This window comes from Hyaena hyaena, unplaced genomic scaffold, assembly GCF_003009895.1.
Source record: "Hyaena hyaena isolate Hyena2069 unplaced genomic scaffold, ASM300989v1 scaffold_193, whole genome shotgun sequence".
Classification (NCBI taxonomy): domain Eukaryota; kingdom Metazoa; phylum Chordata; class Mammalia; order Carnivora; family Hyaenidae; genus Hyaena; species Hyaena hyaena.
In genome coordinates this window covers 34,164-54,125 of record NW_024080823.1, presented here as the reverse complement: position 1 = coordinate 54,125, position 19,962 = coordinate 34,164, and the positions used below count along the sequence as shown (strand labels likewise).

The window sequence follows — 19,962 nt, the reverse complement described above, 5'->3', positions numbered from 1 at the left end:
CCCTTCTTTCTCTTGTATTTGTTATCTAGCTGTGCAGAAATATATCCCAGAATGTAGCAGTTTGAAATGACAGATATGTGCTCACATAGTTTCCAAGGGTTGGGAACCTTCCACAGGCATGGCCTATGGTGGGATTCTGGCTCAGGTCCTTTCACAAGGTCAGTTTGTTGGCCAGGGCTGCAGCCATCTGAAGGCTCGACCGGGGCTCGACCGGGGTGGGTGGGAGACTGCTTCCAAAAAGTCTCACTGACATGCTGCTGACTTGCCACATGAGCCTCTCTGAGGACTGCTTGAGTGTTAGCCAGCTGTTGTCAGAGCAAGTGACCAGAGAGAGAGTGGGTGAGGCAGGGGACCATATGAGGGAGAGAGAAAGAGGAAGAAAGAGGGGAGGGGAGGGAGGACATCACGGTGCCTCTTAAAAGCTGCTCCCTGAAATATACTGCCACTTTTACCTGATTCTATTCATTGGAAGCAAGTAACTGCATCCGGCCCACACCCAAGAGGCAGGCAATTAAGCATCCGTCTTTTGAAGGGCGGAGTCTCAAAGATTTTGTGGAAATATTTACAACTATGACAGCCCTCTGTCAGAGTCCCTCCACCCCACCTGCCTGCCACGTTCCTGCATCTCTGCAATTTGTTCTTTGTCTCATAAGTCAGCTAATCTGCATACCTCTAAGTCAGCTTTCTTATAAGTTAACTCATCCTAGGGGAATTGTAAGCTTCCTGTAGGTTTGCTTAGCCCAGGAATCCTGATACCTCCCCCCGTCCCCCATAACTCACTGTCTTTTCTACAGCACACCTAAACATGTTGATGTAATTAATTCACATGAACGTATAGAGGGCTTATCAATTCACTGGTCCAAGTGGCTTCCTACTTTTAAAAGGGACACAGAGAATCCTCACTTTCGGAAGTACCTCTATAATCTAACAGAGAGACTCTGCTGGTAGCGCTAAGTGTGGTGACTGCCTGGACTTGCTAAGCTAGTCCCACGATGTCGCAAGGTGATTCTGTTGTAGGTAGGCATGAACACATAGGAGGAAGGGCTTACTCGGACCTGCTGGCCAAAGTGCTCTCTCTCTTTGTTCTTTCTGTTTCTGTCTCCTGTCTTCCCCCTTCCTCCATGTGTGTGTGTGTGTGTGTGTATCTTTGCTCTGTGGCTTAAAATGGCATTCCACCCCCCCCCAACCTTCACACTATTGGCACCTCTTCTGATTCTTAGCTCTTTTCTCTTTTTCTCTAACTTTCTACCCTCTCCTACCCTAGATGTTATTCTTAGCCGACTTTGTTTCAATAACAGACTTATATTATTAGCAGACTCATTTCATTCAAATAAAAAACAAATGAAACTTCTGCACCTCTACATAATGTAGCAGCAGGCTTTAGTTTAAATAGGTTGTATTTCATACTGGGTATAACAGAAAGTGTTCTTTAAATAAAACTTATTTTCCTGATTCTGAACCCAATACATATTAATTCCAAAGAATTTGGATTTTATAGAGAGGCACAAAGAAGAAAATTATAATTGTCAGTTATTCTATGATCAGAAATAACTGAGGTTAACATTATGATAGATGTCCTTTAGTCTTTTATATATATGAATGCATACACACACACACACACACATACACTTCAGGGATGTACGCACATTGTTTCACAATATACTTACTTTCTTCACATTAATATGTTATGGTGAACATTTTCCCATGCTAGTATTTTTTATAAAGATATTTATTTATTAATTAATTTATTTTAAAATGGTTATTTATTTTGAGAGAGAGAGAGAGAGAGAGAGAGAACATGAGTGGGGTAGAAAGAGAGGTAGAGAATCCTAAGCAGGCTGACAGTGCAGAGCCCAATGTAGGCCTTGATCCCACACACTGTGAGATCTTGACCTGAGCCACAATGAAAAGTCAGACACTTAACCAACTGAGCCACCCAGGTGCCCCACTATAAAAATATTTTTAAGTACTACATCGTATGTTACTATATGACTACATAAAAATTTATTTAATCCACAATTTTTGGACTTTTAAGATATCTTTCCCCTCCCCTACACACATTTTTTCTTTTTTGCTATTAACAATAATACTGTGTTGAACCCTTTGGCATTTAAGTTTTTAATCCACATCTATGGTTATTTCCTTAGCATAATTCCTAAAAGTAGAGCAGTTGGATTAAATGGATGCATATTGAAGGTTCCTGGTACATGGAGCCAAATTAACTTCTAGAAGGGTTATGCTAATTTCTACTCTTGTCCACAATGTATGAGAATGCTGTTTCTCTACAGTCTAGACAATAGCGACTGTAGTCAATTTTTTTGTCTATCAATTTTTAGTTTGGTTCTATTGTGATCAGAAAAATATACTTTGTATGAATTCAGTTCTTTAAAATTTATTGAGATTTGTTTTACAGGCCAGAATGCTGTCTACCTTGATGAACGTTCCATGTGTGCTTGAAAAGAATGTATATTCTTCTATTTTTGACAGAGTATTCTGTATCAGTCAGGAAGTTGGTTGGTAGTGTTGTTGAAATCTTCTACATCTTTGCTGATTTTCTGTCTACTTGTTCTATCGATTACTAAAAGAAAAATGTTGGAATCTCCTACTATAATTTTGCATTTGTCAACTTTTGCTTTCTTTTTTTTTACAATTTTTAAAGGTTTATTTATTTATTTTTGACAGAGTGAGCATGAATGGGGGAGGGGTAGAGAGAGAGGGAGACACAGAATCTTAAGTAGGCTCTAGCTGTCAGCACAGAGCCCAGCATGGGCTTAAACCCATGAACTGTGAGATCATGCCCTGAACTGTAGTCAGATGCTTAAATGACTGAGCCACCCAGGTGCCCCTATTTATTCTTTTTATCAGCTTTTGCTTTCTGTGTTTTGAAAGCTCTATTATTATGGGCACATATTTTGGCCTTCTTATATCTTCTTGAAGAATTAATCTGTTTATCATAATATAGCATCTTCTTTTTTTCCCAGTTTTACTGAGAAATACTTGACATATATCACTGTATGTGTTTCCGGTATATAGTATGATGGTTTAATGTACATATACTGGGAAATGATTACCATGACAGGTTTAGTTAGCCTCCGTTATCTCATATAGATACAAGAACAAGGAAATAACAAAAATGTCTCTTTGTGATGAGAACTCTCAGGATCTACTCTCTTAACAACTTTCCTTTTTATCAATCAGTAATGTTAACTGTAGTTACCATGTTGTACATTATATCCCTAGGGCTTACTTATTTTATAACTGGAAGTTTGTGCCTTTTGACCACCTTTTCCCAATTCTTCCTCCCCTGTACACCTTAACATTCATATTTATCCCTGATAATATTCTTTGTCCTGAAGTCTATTCTGTTTGCTATAATTAGAAACTCTTGAGCTTTTAAAATTAGTGTTGTCTACACACCATATAGTTCCCCAGACATTTACTTTTATTTTAACCTATCTTTGCCAACTTACTACCTGAGCCAAAGTTGGATGCTTAACTGACTGAGCCACCCAGGTGCTCCTATTTAAAAATTTTTTTTTTAAGTTTATTTATTTATTTTGAGAGAGAGAGCATGGGAGAGGGGCAGAGAGAGATGGAGAGAGACAATCCCAAGCAGGCTCTACACTGTCAGTTTGGAGCCTGACATGGGGCTTGAACTCATAAACAGTGAGATTGTGACCTGAGCCAAAATCAAGAATTGGACACTCAACCCACTCAGCCACCCAGGTGCCTCTCAGTAAATTTTATTTACAAAAACTGACAGCAGGCACAATTTGACCTGTGGGTTATAGTTTGTGAACTCTGCTTTAAATAATAAAAAATTATATATTAAGGAACAAACTGTTTTAAACATTGAGCCCATATTACCATACCTGTTTCTCTCTTCCACACCTCCTTGTATTGAGATTGTGAATTTTATTTGACATCATTTTCCTTCTGCTTGATTAAATTTAATATTTCTCAACACATCATCTCAGCTTTTGCTTATTTGAAAAATCTTTATTTTGCTTTCAATTTTGAAAGACATTTTTGCCTCGTATAGAATTCTAGGTTGAAAGGTTTTCTTCCTTTCACTACTGTAAAGATATATCTGCATTGTCTTCTGGCTGCCATGGTTTTAGTCAAGAAGTCAGCTGTAATTCCTATCATTTCTTACCTTATTTAAATTTTTTTTTTTTCCTGGCTACATTCCTAATTTCTCTCTTTATCTTTGAGTTTTCAGTAGTTTGACTGTGATGTGGCAGGTGTGTGTGTGTGTGTGTGTGTGTGTGTGTGTGTATGTGTGTGTGTATTGGTCCTGCTTTTGGGATTCTTGAAACTTCTTGGATCTGTGGTTTTCCATCACAGAAAAAAATCTTGGGCATTATATCTTCAGATATTTCTTCTGCTCCATTCTTTCTTTTTACTCTTTCCAGAATTCCAACCACATGTTTGTTAGACTGTTTGAAATTGTTCTATACTGTTTGGATTTTACCATCATTACCACCACTACCATCATCACCTCCACCACTTCTATCTCCACCTCTTTCTCCATCACCCCCATCACCATCATTACCACCATCACCACCACCTCCATTTGAATTATCTTGACCTCTACTTCTACTTCTATCTCCACCACTGCCTTCATTACTATCACCACCATCATCTCCACTTATTTAATGTTTACTAAGGGGCAGCTCTTATTCTAAGCACTTTACATATATTAGCTCTTTCAATCATCACAGCAACTCTGTAATATAATTGTATACATATTACTATTACTCAAATTTTATAGGACCTGAGAGAGGTGTTTGGACTAAAGTGGAGGAAAATAATACAAGTTGTGGAGCACTCTAAAGTATGAGTCTATGAATGATATTGGAAATGTTCCAATATTGAATCTAGTGACTCTGTTTCAGAAAGGTTCATTCAACCAACCATCTCTCATCCAACATGTATGGGATGTCTCCTGTGTGACATGAAGGGACAAAGATGAATAGCCAACAAAGGTTGGTAAGCCCCATCCCTCCCCACATCTCTCTCCTTCCTCTCTCTTGACCAACACACAAGAAGAATTAGAGGAATCCGTTGCCAGCACTTCACCCACTTATCTAAGAATACAAGCTTTCAGCTTTGGGCCTGGGCCCCATAAAGGTCAAGATTGCTTGTGAGTTTCAAAGCTCCTTTGGCTACAGGTATTGCTTCCCTGCCTCTACTTCCTTTCTTCTTCAGAACTTTTCCTGCTTTGGAAGTCCAAATGACAGAGTGATGGGCGAATCGCTTTGTGGTTCCAGGCCTGAAACTGGGCAGCTCAGCCACTTCCTGGAATCTGGGCTTGTGAGGTTTCTATTTTCTGTGTTCCACATTCCAAAGTCCCAAGAAATAAGTTTGGTGGTATTTGATTTGCTAAGAATCATATACATTGAAGTTTTCTCATTCTGGTTGTTCTCTAGAATACAGGTGTTTGTTTTGAGAGAGACAGACAGAGAGACAGAGAGAGAATGAGTGGGGGAGGAATGGAGGGGAAGGGAGAGAAAGAATATCAAGCAGGTCCAACACTTAGTGGGATCTCAGAAAAATCTAGAGCCAAAATCAAAAGCTGGACACTAAACCATAAGCCACCCAGGTGCCCCTGAAATATAGTCTGTAAAGTGAGAATTAATGTGTGCCCAGGATGGTTCTGGTTCACATCTGTTGTCTGAGTATAATTATTAATCGTACTCCCATTCACTCACAAAAGGGCTTATTAGACAAAACGCTATATGGTCATTGGGTTAAGAGACTTCAAATCCAGTGTCATTACAGCTTAATTCATTTTCTCATCTGCTAAGTGTGTCCAACAACAATTCTCATAAATGTTACAAAGGCACGTGAAAGATGAGAAGGAAGTGTTTGAACTTGCTAGAAGAAAGTCACACTAGATATCCAAGGTGGTTTATTATTCTTATTATAATTTTTATTATGCCTGCTGGCTTATAACAGATGTGCTCAGATCAGATTTAGACACTCTGCTAAAACTTTAGGTTGGGATCATAATTTGTACATTTAATTATACATTTTTATGATGTTTTTTTAGATGACTTCTCTGTTTCTGAAGATCTTAAATTGTCTTTACCTCTCTCCCACTTGTTTCTCCCCTAAACTCCCTATCTCCCAACCTCTCTGCACCTCTCCTCCAAAAGCAGTGGACTGCTTTTGTAACGTGGGTGTTGGGGTATCTATTAGGGGCCATGCCTGGGGCGACAGGGTGGGCTCCAGCAGCTCTCCACTGTCTAGACCAGGGTCGGCAAACTTTTTCTGCCAAGGGCCAGATAGTAACTATTTTAGACTTTGCAGGCCACATGGCCTCTGTTGCAACTACTCAATTCTGCCTTTGTAGCACAAAAGCAACCGTAGACAATAATTAACAAATGAGGGTGGTTGTGTTTCAATAAAACTTTATTTACAAAAAAGGCCTTTGGGTCATAGTTTGTTGGTGTCCTAGTCTAGAGGACTGTTTGAGGGCCCTGATTTAACCTGGGCCCTCATCTCAAGCCATTCTAAACCAGGGGACGTGTTAGCACTTAAAGGAGCCCTTGGGATTCCTTCTTCAGAGGCTAAATAATAACTCCCTCCCCTTTCCTCTTTTGATAAAATGGGGTTTTCTTAGAATGATGATAGGTTGGTATAGGTTTATTCATTATCAGCAATTAAGGAAATTAAGATCTGCAGCATTGACCAGTTGACTGGCAGTCACTAGGAAAAATAAAATCTAAGGGACTGTTTTACAAGGCCACGCCAAACCCTTGCAGCGGGCAGAGAACCCCACTGCGCACACCTCCTGTCACCTGTCCTTTTCACTTTCACACAGCTGTCCACCTCCTTTGGGGAAAAAAGAAAAACGTTTCTGTTTTTATGTGAGTGAGTGTCCCTGCAAGCACCTCCCCACTCGAGGGAGGTGGAAAGGAGGTTTCAGAGATCCAGTAACTGGAGGTAAATATTGAAGCTCTGCAAGAATGAGTGGGAGCTGACAGTATGGTTTAACTCAAACTAGTCTCCCTCTGCTCCTGGTTATGGTGCTGACCTTAGGATGGCTTTGCCAGTCAATGCCTAAAGCCTCCTGAGACAATGGCCTCAACGGGGTCACATGGTGTCATCGTTGCTGTAGGTGTCTCTGACAAGGTGGTGATTAGGGCAGAGTAAATGGGCCCTTATGTCTACTAGTCTCAGAGGCTGAAAGGTCAGTGAGCATTCATTGATTCTGTTGTAACGAAGCTGTGGATCTTCTTTATAGGCTTTGGGTCCTGTCACAGGGCTGGTGCTGAAGGCTGTAGCAAGAGGTGGCCATCGGAAGCAGGACCTTTGAGAGCAGCTCTTCTTGGAGGGATCCTCCTTGCTGCCTGTGATTGAACAATTCTGAGTCACCAAAAGCAGTAAATTCAAAGTTCTCAATTGACATGCATGCTGGGAGCCAATGGTTGCTAAGAAGTTAGGTGTTAGGAACCTGGAATGCACTCTCACAGAAACAACATCGTGTATTGTGGTGAGTTACTTACACCTATTTAACCCATAGTGAACTGATCTATTAATACTGCAAAACCTGACCAGTGTGTATGGGGAGCATTGGGGGACGAGCAGATGTTGGTCACAGATCACATTCCCCTCAGCCCCCACGAGCACCAGAAGCTCCCTCTCTTCTTGCCTCATCCACCCTTGCGGAGACTAGCTGTGGGTTTTAAGCCCTGAGAGGCCCAATGCGCAGGAGGAGGAAGGGCTGGTCTGGGCCCCAGGGAAGTGGGTTGGGGCAGCTGTAGGTGGGGCAATGGTCCTCCTGCCCAGGAGCCCCACTAGGCTGCATCCGGTTTTTGGCTGACTCTCTTATATTATTAATATATTAATGTTTATTGTTTTTCTTAATCTAGCAGTAATGAGAATTCATTTTAGAAAACTTAGAAAATGTAGATAAGCAGAAGGAAGGAAATTTAAGTATTCCATATTGTCATCAATTTGGCATGTAGACTTCCAGTGTTTTTCTATAAATGTGTGTGTGTATATATATATATATATATGTTCTTATATATGTATGCAGTGTATGTATATAATATGTATGTTCTTATAGTCTGTAAGAATATGTATATATGTATATGTACATATATGTATATAATATATATGTTCTTATATATGTATGCAGTATATGTATATAATATGTATATGTTCTTATACTCTGTAAGAATATGTATATATGTACATATGTGTATATAATATATATGTTCATATGCTTTGCATAACATTTATAACTTGTTCTTCATTTAATTAATTTAATTTAATATTAATTCATTTAATATATTGAACATTTTTCATGTCATTGAATATTTTCCTAAAGTATTTCCAAGTGGATGGATATACCATAATATATTTAACCAACCTTCTACTGTTGGACTATTAGGCTTTTCTATCAAAGATAACCCTGTGATGAAGCCCTTGGTATTGTGATTGTCACATGGGTCCACTATTTTTTCCTTTGGATAATTCTAAAATTGGACAAAGGGTATGTATGAGTTAAGACACTTAATAACTTATTATCAAAATACCTTCTATCCCCAGTTTAGGAAAAACTTACCTTCACCTTTCTAACACTTGGTATTTAAACATTCAAAAAGTCTTTGCTAAATTGATGAACAGAAGAAAATGGTACTGGGTTTGGTTGCATTTTTTTTTTTTTTTGAGTTTTGGTGAACTTGTACATGATTACGTGTTTATGAGCCCTTTTGTGAACTGACGCCTTCCCTCTTTAAATCACAACATTGGTGTTTTTGGATTGTTATAACCCTTTGGAACAGAAGGGAATGGGTCCAAGTTTTATTATTCTTTGAAATATAAACACGCACAAACTCTCCCAGGGTAACTAATTCTCTGTCTCTACCTCCCAAATCTTGCTCTCTTTCCCGCATCCTCTGACCCAGGCTGCCCTGATGCTGAGAATCACCAACAGATTCACATGGTTTCCTATCACAACTGCTAGGGACCGAGTGCAAACCTTGCCAGTTTGGAACTGTGGCCTTTTAAGCAATAGGAATGGAGAATAAAGTTAGAGCAGTAAAGCAACAGAGACTCAAGAGAGGCCTGAAAGCCAAGAAATATCCATCTGCTCTGAACAGACATTTGGGGTGTTTCCAGTTTTGAGCGGTGACAAATAAATTGCTATAAATGCTCAGATATCTGGTGGGCACATGCCCCTTTTTTGTCTTGGGTACTTACGTAGGAGTGGAATTACGGGTCAGAGTGCTGGCGTATATTTAGCTTTAGTAGCTAATGTTAAACAGTTTTCAAAAAAAAACAAACCCCAATTTACACTCCAATCAAGCAGTGGGTGATAATTCTATGTGCTTTAAATTTTCACTGACTTTTGGTATTTTCAAACTTCTGACTTTAAGTTATTCTGGAAGGCTTCATATTTCTTTTAATAAGCTAATATGGTGTCACATATAATTTATATGTTTACATTATCCATTTTCTTTCTTTTTTTTTTAAAGTTTACTTTTGTGACAGAGCATGAGCAGGGGAGTGGCAGAGAGAGAGAGGGAGACACAGAATCTGAAGCAGGCTCCAGCCTCTGAGCTGTCAGCACAGAGCCCGATGCAAAGCTCGAACTCATGAACCATGAGATCATGACTTGAGCTGAAGTAGGATGCTTAACCGACTGAGCCCCCCAGTCGTCCCTACTTTGTCCATTTCCATTCAGTTTAGTTTTAACATTGACTTATAATCTCTCTAATCTACAAAAACAACATTTTGTAGAACCACCCTACTTTCAAGATTCTATATAACATTTTCTCATTAAAAATTCCGTGTATAGTCCCTTTATAATAATCTGCTCCCTTTTATGTGCTATCTATAAATAACGATTGACTTGGGCTCATAACCTGGCCCCACAGCTAATTAGCTGTGTGATCCTGGGCAAGTTACTCAGTCTCTCAGAACTTTGGGTTCCCCACCTGTGGAGTAGGAATAGCAAACTACGTATCTTAGTCTTGTTGGGATGAGAAATGAGGCAGTGTATGTAAAGTGTCTAACATGTAATACATACTCAGTAAGTATTTGTTTCTTCTGTGCTGGAGGCAAAGCCATCAGGTGCCTCTTTAGCCCTCTTGGCTCATTAGTTCACAAAGCTATGAAAGCTAGGCATGGCCTTACTTATCTTATAACTGTACCGAGCTGCTGGGCTTGAAACCCAAACCATTAAGCATTGCCTTGACTTCATTTTACCCTTGCTTTACCCTGCCCCCCAGAGGAATCTAAACACCCTGTAAGATGTCCCTGGATCTTGCTCCAGGACAGAAAGAACTCAATATAAAACTTGATCTTTTGATGCTCAGAAGGTCATCAGACAAAACAGTGATCTTGCCCTTGTGATTTTGAGAGACTTCCACAGATTTGTGGGTTGGAATACTCCCTCTCTCTCACCACATTTTGTGCACATTCCTTCGGCACTTGACATTTACATCTATCTTCTAAGGGGCAGGACTGCTGGCTCTGAGTTTCCAGTGCAGCTGGCACTTTGCCAAGTCGATTGGAAGAGGGGCCATTTACATTCTGGTGCCAGCTTCATGCCCACTGATCAGAGATCTATCCCCCTCTGTCGCCAGTTGAAGGTCCTGGCGCCCAGTCCACTGAACCCCTGATTCTACGTTGTAAACACTTTATTTATTTATTTTTGTGCTTCCCTCTCAACATTTTATTTATTATTTATTTTGTTTTTGTTTTTACAGAGTATTGTCAAGTTGGTTTCATTGTAAACACTTTAAAAATGGATGGCTATGCAATGGGGGATGAAAAATTCAGGATGCTCAAGAATGTTAATGATTGCCAGAAAAAAGGGCAGCTTATGCTTATAGTAGGTGCCTTGGAAAGGCTCAACCCTTCCCTCCCAGCAGTATGCACTCACAGGCTAAGAGGGACTGGCACCAAGAAGGTGTCGGCTTGCTTAGTAAGAAGTCATTGTTCATCAAGCCTTCAAATACAGACTCAATAGAAAGAAGGAACACTTATTCTTCCCAAGGTTAAGCACAGTGCCATTTGGAACAAGGAATCCCAGTGGAGAGTAGGATTTAGTTTCTTTTTGGAAGCCATTTAGGAACATCCAGTACTGTAATTGAAGCCCATTAAAGAGTCCCGGATAAGGCAAAGCCTTCTTAGTCTCTTTGGAAGTCTCTTAGTCTCTGCCATCATGACTGTCACCTGAGTTTCCAACTCCCTTCCCTCCCTGGAGCTATGGTGTCAGGTCTCTCATGGCCCCAAGCCAGTGTTCCTTGGGGGGCTCATTAAAACATTCCAAGATGAATTAATCATCTTACTTCCCCTGCTGGGCTTCCTCCTCGTTCCTCTTGTTTCTGTGAATGGCACCATCATTTTCTTGGGCAATTCTTTCCATGCTGCTCAAAAACAAGTGTGATTTATTGCTTTAGGTGAAGTACTTCTGTAACAGCAACTGCAGGTGAATCCCTAATATCCATTCACTTCTTCTTTCACAGAAATAGGATTTTCCCCAGCGTTGTCCAGGTTCAAGACTCCATTTCTCTTATTTATTTATTTATTCAGCCATTCATTTATTCATTTATTTATAACGAGCAGGAGGGGTGGGGACAGAAGATCTCAAGCAGGCTCTGTGCTGACCGCAGAAAGCCCGATGTGGGGCTCAAGCCCATGAACCATGAGATCATGACATGACCGGAAGTTAGATGTTTAACTGACTGCACCACACAGGGGCCCTGAGATTTTCATTTAGATTCCTTTGCCCCTGGATGTAGACATACTATGTTGTGGCCGAAGGGCTGTGCAACTTCAAGGTCATATCTTTAAAGGGAAGGAGAGTGATTTCCTTCTACCCCTTCCTCCATCATGCTGCATAGGAAGGGGTGGAGCAGGCCAGCTGTGAGAGCACCAGCAAGGACAGCGCTGTCAGGGTGACAGCAACTGGAAAGGAGAACCCTGGTGTTAGGGACCCAAGGCTGCCCCAAAAGGCTCTCATATGTGCAAACTGTTACAGGAGGGAGAAATCAATGTCTACTTTAAGTCCTGATCGTTTTTGGTCTCTGCTAGAACACTCGAAATGTATCCCAATGAAAACAGCCACCAGAGAGGCCCAGTGACCCCCAAGCTCTGCCTCAGAGCTCAGTCAACTCCTAAGACAGGGCTGATTTGAAGGCAGGATTTGGATGTTGACAATAGCGGCAGCTGAGGGGGCTTTGATGGAAAGTCCTGCCATGTTAGATGGAAATACAGAGCCTCAAAATCTCCACCTCATTTTTGCTTCCCCTTCTGTCTTCTATAGTCACCCAGACACTAAAGTTTTCCTTTTCTGATGTTGCTCTTACATCACCAGCTCCTTCCTGTCTCCAGTTCCTCAGGGCTTTGGGTCTGAGTGATATTAGGGGCTTTCTAGAACTTTTCTCTGTCTTTCTTCTTTCTGTGTCCCCCACCTCCTTTCTATATATATCTTAAGTGCTTATTTATTTACTTTAAGAGAGGGAGAGAGAGAGAGAGAGAGAGAGAGAGAGAGAGATTGGGGGAGGGGCAGAGAGAGAGGGAGTGAGAGAATCCCAAGCAGGTTCCACGCTGTCAGCATAGAGGCCAACATTCACTTTCTATATTTTGATACCAGTTTAATCTTCATAAAATAGTTGTTCCAATATTTTGATTTCCCTCCAAAGATCTCTAATGACCCCTCCATCATTTGTAACTTTATCTGAGCCCCTCTGCCATCTTCCTTAAGTGCACTTTCCTCACCTACTGGGTTCATGACACGGTCCTCAAGAAGCCTGTTAGCTCTGTTGCCTCACGACTTCACTCTTAGGGCCTCCTGACTGTGGTGCCTTTCCTTTTGCTTTTCCTCTCCAAGTTTGGCTCAGCCCCCACAGGGAGGAGGCCAAGCCTGTTCCTGCTCACTTTGACCTCTGCTTTGTCTGTAGTTCCCATGCCGCCTGCAGCTGGTCGTTTAATTATTCTTGGTATGATGTGTCTCTTGCTAATTCCACTAGTTCTCAGAGCTGTCAGAACTTCAGGGGTGTCCATGATTCAGAGGTATTTTACTCCAGCTAGATGTAAACTCAAATAGTCTTTTTTCTAATGTGGGTTTTAAAAAAATTTTTATTATGCTTTATTTTTGAGAGGTAGAGAAAGACAGAATGTGAGTGGGGGTGGGGGAGGAGCGCGCAAAGAGAGTAGAGACACATAATTCAAAGCAGACTCCAGGCTCCAAGCTGTCAGCACAGAGCCCGATGCAGGGCTCAAACTCACAAACCATGAGACCATGACCTGAGCAGAAGTCAGACACTCAACCGAGTCACCCAGGTGCCCCTAAACTCAAATAGCCTTAATCAGACACTCTTTCTTACAAGGATCCCTCCCCTACTACTGCTTTGATTCTATTAAAATAAAACTCAAGGTCAAACTCCATCGGGGGCAATCGAGTTTCAACAGCACTTATAATGTTCCTCGTGCAGAATGTTTTACACCTTCACTTTCAGGCAGTGTTAGGGCCCCCCGTGCCCTTTGAAGTAAATCACAACCCTCACTTCCTGTTTGGAATTTGGAGGTAAACAGTGATGTGACAGCTCACTGTACGGAAAGTGAGTAGGAGGGCATCCTGGCCAAGATCACAGGCTCCTGAGTTTTGCCCTTGAGTTGAATCACCATATGACAGTCTATCCCTGGCCTCCACGGGTCAGAAACAGAATTCCTCTGTCACAAGAAGCAGGACAAGAAAGGCCACAGAGGCAATCTGGATGATTTAACTTGGGAAGGGTGGATTTCTTTCTCTGGAAGAGCCTGGCTAAACTCAGAGACGACTTCTAATTCCAACACAGTGGGAGCATACTAAATGCTTACTGGCTGCCTGCCCACTGAACGAATGGCTCGCCGCACCTTCGGTGGCAGAAAGGCGCTCTGATCTCAGAGACAAAACCATCTGCAACTTTCTCTTCTCCTTGTCACATTGCTTCCTAAAGCCTTTCTCCAATTTCTAGCCAGCCTGGTTTTCATTTCCTGCCTACTCTGCTCCTACCTGCTTTGTGTTTTGTGCACTCGACTACAGTTACCATATGGAGAGGAAGCTACTGTGGTACCCTCAAAAATAAAGCTCTCTAGTGTGTTGTGGTTTTTATTTTATTATTATTATTTTTTTGCAAGAGGCAGTAGACTTCAAAGGTTTAGTCTAGCATTTAAAAGTGGGGTGGAAATAATGGGCATTCAGATGCCTTGGGCAACTGGAAAACTCCTCTAGCAAGAAGTAAGTTGCATGGGTAGAATCTGTTTAGAAAATGAACTTATGTATCTTAGTAATTTCGCACGTATTCGGTTGATGGTAGCAGGTGTTTGCTTTAAAGCTTAGCAACAATACCAGGTAAGGGTGAGTCATAACGTCACTTTGGTTTTTTTTCTAACTTTGGCATTTTTTTTTCCAGATAACGAGCTCCCAAGTCAGTGAAAAGAAAGTCACTGTTCTGCTGTTTATCTGATTGAGCAGAGGGCCTGAGAGCCCCAGGAGCTGGGAGGGAGAGTGGTTTGGAGCAGGTTAGGGAAGAGGGTGCAGTGAGGGCCCGCGGGGGGGGGGCACGAGAGCAGCGTGCCAGCCTGCAGGGCCCCGCAAGCCCTGGAATGGTCAAAGCGCCTGCGGGGCCGTCACCGTGATTTAAAGCTCTGAGAATATAAATTAGCAGGAGGTAGGTTGACGGTGGATGGTGTCATTCTGGCCCTGAAAGGCCTTCATAAATCAGTGACAGCGGAGCCCCAGCCAACTCCCTTCCAGCTGGTTTCCGGAGGCCCTCCCTCCCACTCTGCTCAGACAAGTGGGAAGAAGGGATTACTGAGTGGGTAGGAGACTGCAGCGTGGCCGCGCCCTCCCCCTCACTCACGGATCTGAGCGCTCGACATTGAAACCTCAGAATCCTGGGGGCACCTGGTGGCTCAGTTGGTTGAGTGTTGCTTCAGCTCAGGTCATGATCGCGCCGTTTGTGGGTTCAAGCCCCGCGTCTGGCTCTATGCTGACAGCTAGGAGTCTGGAGCCTGCTTCTGATTCTGTCTCCTTCTCTCTCTGCCCCTCCCCCACTCACACTCTGTGTCTTTCTCTCAAAAACAAATAAATGTTAAAAAAGAAAAGAAAAGAAAAGAAACCTCAGAATCCTTGCTCCAGGGGTAGGATTCAGAGTCTGACCTTGGGAAGGATTTGCCTTCGACAGTGGTGGTGATGATCTAGTCTTTAATGAAACAAATTCTGTCCTGTTGGATAAACACAACGGAGCTCTGGTGGACAAGAATGGTTTGTTCCTTCCTTCTCTATCCTTTGTGCTTTGTTAACAGAACGTCCCTGGCACATCTGTGCTCCAGCGTGCTGCCAAAAGCTTGGCTCTGTCCCCCCTTACTGGGGACACTGTCAGAAGGTCAGCAATCAGCTGTGAGTCCCTCATCTAAAGGCACAGGGAAGCGCTAAAACCCTGCCAGGATCCCTGGGATGTTTTCAGCTTTAAAGTTTAAACTTATTTCCCTGAAGCCACCCTCCCACCTCCACGCCAGCCCATCAACTCCTCCCTCTTGCTAGGGTAGAGTTCTGGGATTCAGGGTGTCTTTAATGCCCTTTTGTAAAGCAGGAGCACCCAGCCATTGACACCAGGAGCCACGTTATTTCTCTTTAGTCTCCTCAGTTCTGAGCTCCAGCAGGCTGTATATTTTACCGAAGAATCAGGAGTCACACCGAGGTCAGCTATCATCACCTTTGCCCCTGAACTCACTTACCTCTCCTGTTAAGCAAGTAGGCACAACGTCATCTCCTTAGTAGAAAACAGAGTGGGAAATATGACCTCTAAGCGGCTCTAAAGAACCGAGGAATAAGATTCAGATGTCTCTCTACACCTCGGCCAATTTGCCTTCTTTTCTTCCCTGGAATGCCAAATCCCTTTTACAAACCAGGAAAGTAACTTACTAGATTGCAGTTATCCTAGGCTAGGGTTCGAGGAGCCCCGGCTTGCCCCCTTTGTCCCTGTGGGCTGATCAGCTCAGGGGGTGAGCTGATCTTTTCAGGTTCAGGGGCAGAATGTCTACTTCTGGGAGGGGAAGTGTATGAGGCTTTCTCTTTACTGTGGCCAGACATGAACCACCTTAACTTTTGGACTCACAAATGCTTTGTTTGTTTGTTTGTTTGTTACCAAGGATATAGAATAAAGACGGAACAACAGACGGACCAAGTACCTGGAAACAGTATTTCTGTACACACAGGAGGGCAGAATTGATTTGTTCCTTAAGCATAAAATCTGTCTCCCACAGAGGTTTTGCCTCTTTAAAAAAAAAAAAAAGTTTGTTTATTTTGAGAGAGAGTGAGTGCAAGCTGGGGAGGGGCAGAGGGAGAGTGAGAGAGAGAATCCCAAGCAGGGTCCCCACTGTCAGCACAAAGCTGTTCACAGGGCCCAGTCCAACGAACTGTGAGATCATGATCTGAGCAGAAATTAAAATTGGATTCTTAACCAACTAGGCCACCCAGGCAGCTGGGGCTTTTGCTTTAGGTATCTGCCCTTGCTCTGATCTGCCCTTGCTCTACTACTTTCTGGCTGTGTGACCTTGGACAAATTACTTTCCATCACTGTGCCCCATTTTCCACATCCGATATATTAATCATAATATTATCTCATAGGATTGCTGTCAAGCCTCAATGAGATAATAACGGTAAAGCTCTTAGAACAGTGGTCAGCACACAGTAAGTGCTCAAACATGCTAACATTTGCCGTATGTCTATGAATGGTTTTTCTGATTTTTTTTTCGTTTAGCCAAGCTGCTCTCATTTCTTGCCTTTTCTTTGTATTTGAACTCAGACTGCGTGAGTACAGTCTACCCGCCTTCGGGATTTCTCCATCTGAAAGAGCGTTTCCATTTTAGGGACAGCCTCTCAGGATTCCTCTGGGAAAGCAGCCGCTGGGAACCGCTCCCCTCTGTCCTCTGGGCTCCAGAATGACACATTCCAAGCTAGAGCCGTCTCGGCATGGCTGCAGCGTCCCGGTTTCTTTGTGAAGCGTCCTCGATGCGGGTCCCGTTGCCATCCCAACGTGCTTTCTGTGCTTTGGGAGTGGCCAGCAGGGGGAGCTACTCGGCCGCTTCGAGCCCCAGGCGGAGCTTCGAGACCGGCCAGGGCTTCTCCTAAGGACGGTGCCTGTGGATCTTAACGTTGGGAAGATAGAAACCGCCCTGGGCGTGGAGATTCGCTGTGTACTATGCAGTTAGAAGTTTATAAGACAGAAAGCTGAATGTTACAGCTGTCGAGAGCTTTGCCGGCATTGTACCTGTGGTGAGATTTCCTAGCTACCCTACCTTGAGCAAGTGGCTTAAACTCCTTCAGGCACAGTTTCTTTATATGTAAAACTGGAGAATCCAGCCTGGCCCCGGGTGGGGGGGGGGGTTGCTGGAAGAGTCTGTGTGGCTAATCGAGATCTCAGCCACGGAGGCATTCAGGGAATGCTAGGTGTTGTTACTCAGTGAAGGCTGAGCCGATTTTGAAGCACCCCACCATTTCTCTCGGATCTTTTCTCTCTCCAGGCCCGACGGCCTCCTTTTCTCTCCCTTCAGCTCTGCGTTCTCTCCCTGCCTTTCCTTCCTGTAACTGAGGCCTGGAACCCATACCTTTGGTTGTGATGGAGCCTCCCCCTGCGAGAGCCACAGGGCCAGGGTAGCTGGAGGAGAGGATGAGCAACAGCAGGTTCCGACGAAAGTCGGTGTAAACCTTTCCCTACTTCTCTTCACTTTTTAGGTGCATTCTACAAACCTCACTGGGGGCTTAGTCATGAAGAAGGCAAAATGAACCGCAAGCCTCTCACCATACCTGCGCTTACTGCATCTACCCTGCCAGAGATTTGGGATGTCAGCAAGAAGAAAACCCCAGATCATTCTTTATGGACCCATGCACAGAACTGGCAGTGCTGTGTGGACCTTATCCTAGGTGGTGTCCATCCTCCCCATCCCTGGGTACCTGGGTAGGTGTGATCAGGGCTGCTCTGGGGTCTGGGAGCCTGGTGGTGGCCGCAATGAGGGGCACAGCCCCAGCTGGGGCCGAGGACGTCAGGCTTCTAAGGGTCCACACTCAGCTTCACTTGGGGACCCGGTTCAGGTCTGGGTTGACCCGGGTGGTTTGGTTTGGGGCACAAGTGTAAGTCTCCTTGCATTCTGTCCTCTGAATCTCAAATGAGGCTGGTTTTGTTCTGCAAATGGAGGGCCCCTCTCTATGCTTTCTGTCCTCAGGGACAGATTTCCTTTGTTTCCAAAGGAAACAGCATCTCTTAGGAGAGGGGTAAAAAGCCCTGTGCACGGAACAAGTAACTTTTAGCCCTGGAAGTCCTGTGTCCCTGCAAAGCTCTCAACCCATGTGGGGCCGGCCAGTCTGTGGGACAGAGCGTGTAAGTGATCGCAGGTGGGAGAGCCCTGCAAGAGAGCTCCGTGGCCCCAGGAGTCCCAGGGAAGACAGTGTCTGTCGCTCAAGAAAAAAAATGTGCCATTTCCTCCCACCTCCAGGATCGATGTTGTCCACACTCAGACGTTTCTCACAGCACCTGATGGATGGGGGATCCGAGCCAAGCAGCCATCTTCCTGAGTTTGTCAATGAGAGGCGTCAAAAAGCAGACTCAATCCAAAAGAGGACACCTTGGAAGGGCCACCAGCCTCTGTCCAGGAGCCCCCTGTCCAGGAGCCCTCAGGAGTGAGGACTGGAGCCTTGGCCTTCGGACCCCTGAGGCAGGCTGCAGCAAGCCCTTCTGGAGAGCAACTCACAGACCTTTGCCTCTAATTGGCCTCCATCTCTGCACTCAGCCATTTCCGCTGCCTGCGGCACAACTCATAAAAAGCCAGGCTTTCTTCCATACCTTTGAAAAGTTCAAAGGAACCCATATCCTAGGGAGATCTGGCAACACAGGCACCTGGATCTGAAGGGACTGAGGGCTCTGGCGCCCCCTCCCCCTGCTTTTTACTGCCTGTCTGTGTCAGTGTCCCATGCTCCCGGGGAAGGGAGGCTCAAACCCACCAAGGCCAGCTCCGCTCTGTTTTATGGGATCAGGCTGTGCTCTTTAACCCTGTCCTGCATTTTGCAGCAGGAGCCCTCATGGCCACGAAGCAGGTCACGAAACAGATGTCAACCCCATCCTAAAGCAAGCGTGTGATGAAGCCAGATTCACTGCTGGTGCATTGGTCAGCCCTGGTCTGTTTGGATGCTGCCTCCCTGGCCTTGCTCCGCTCATGCTTCTGCCCTTCTGTGGGAACCCCGTGTTGCAGTAGGAGGTGGAGCACAGGTGAGCCCAAGATGTGAATGTGTTCAGGTTGGGGGTAGGGTTTGCAGGCTCTCAGGCACAGCTTTATTTATTTATTTTATTTTATTTTATTTTTTTACAAATAGTTTATTGTCAAATTAGTTTCCACATAACACTCAGTGCTCATCCCCACAAGTTCCCTCCTCCATGCCCTTCCCCCCCTCCCCCCCACATCCATCAGTCCTCAGTTTTTGTCAGCATTCAAGAGTCTCTCATGGTTTGCCTCTCTCCCTTTCCCCCACCATTTCCGCCCTTCTTCTCCCCCTTGTTCCTCCGTCAAGTTTCTCCTAATCCTCCTATACGTGCAAACATATGATATTTGTCCTTCTCTGCCTGACTTATTTCGCTCAGCATAACACCCTCAAGGTCCATCCATGTTGCTACACATTGCCAGATGTCATTGTTTCTCATTGCCATGTAGTATTCCATGGTATAGATAAACCACATCTTCTTGATCCATTCATCCATTGATGGACACTTGGGCTCTTTCCATGTTTTAGCTATTGTGGAGAGTGCTCTCAGGCACAGCTTTAAAACTTGATTCTTCCCCAGTATCCAAATTGGTGATTTTTCTGCATAACCATCTTAAGACACTGTCCTCAACTTCAGACCAACAGAAAGTTTCTAGAGGAAAATGAAAGAGCTCTGTGCTCTCTCTCCCAACCGGCGG

The 19,962-nt window shown here is 43.9% G+C and overlaps 1 long non-coding RNA gene across 1 annotated transcript; it reads left to right on the top strand.

The window, feature by feature from the left end:
* The first annotated feature begins 17,170 nt into the window (after positions 1-17,170).
* Positions 17,171-19,324, top strand: LOC120237827. The gene is made up of 3 exons (XR_005530049.1): positions 17,171-17,287; positions 17,747-17,969; positions 18,505-19,324. It is a non-coding gene; the product is annotated as an uncharacterized LOC120237827 (long non-coding RNA).
* The last annotated feature ends 638 nt before the right edge of the window (positions 19,325-19,962 follow it).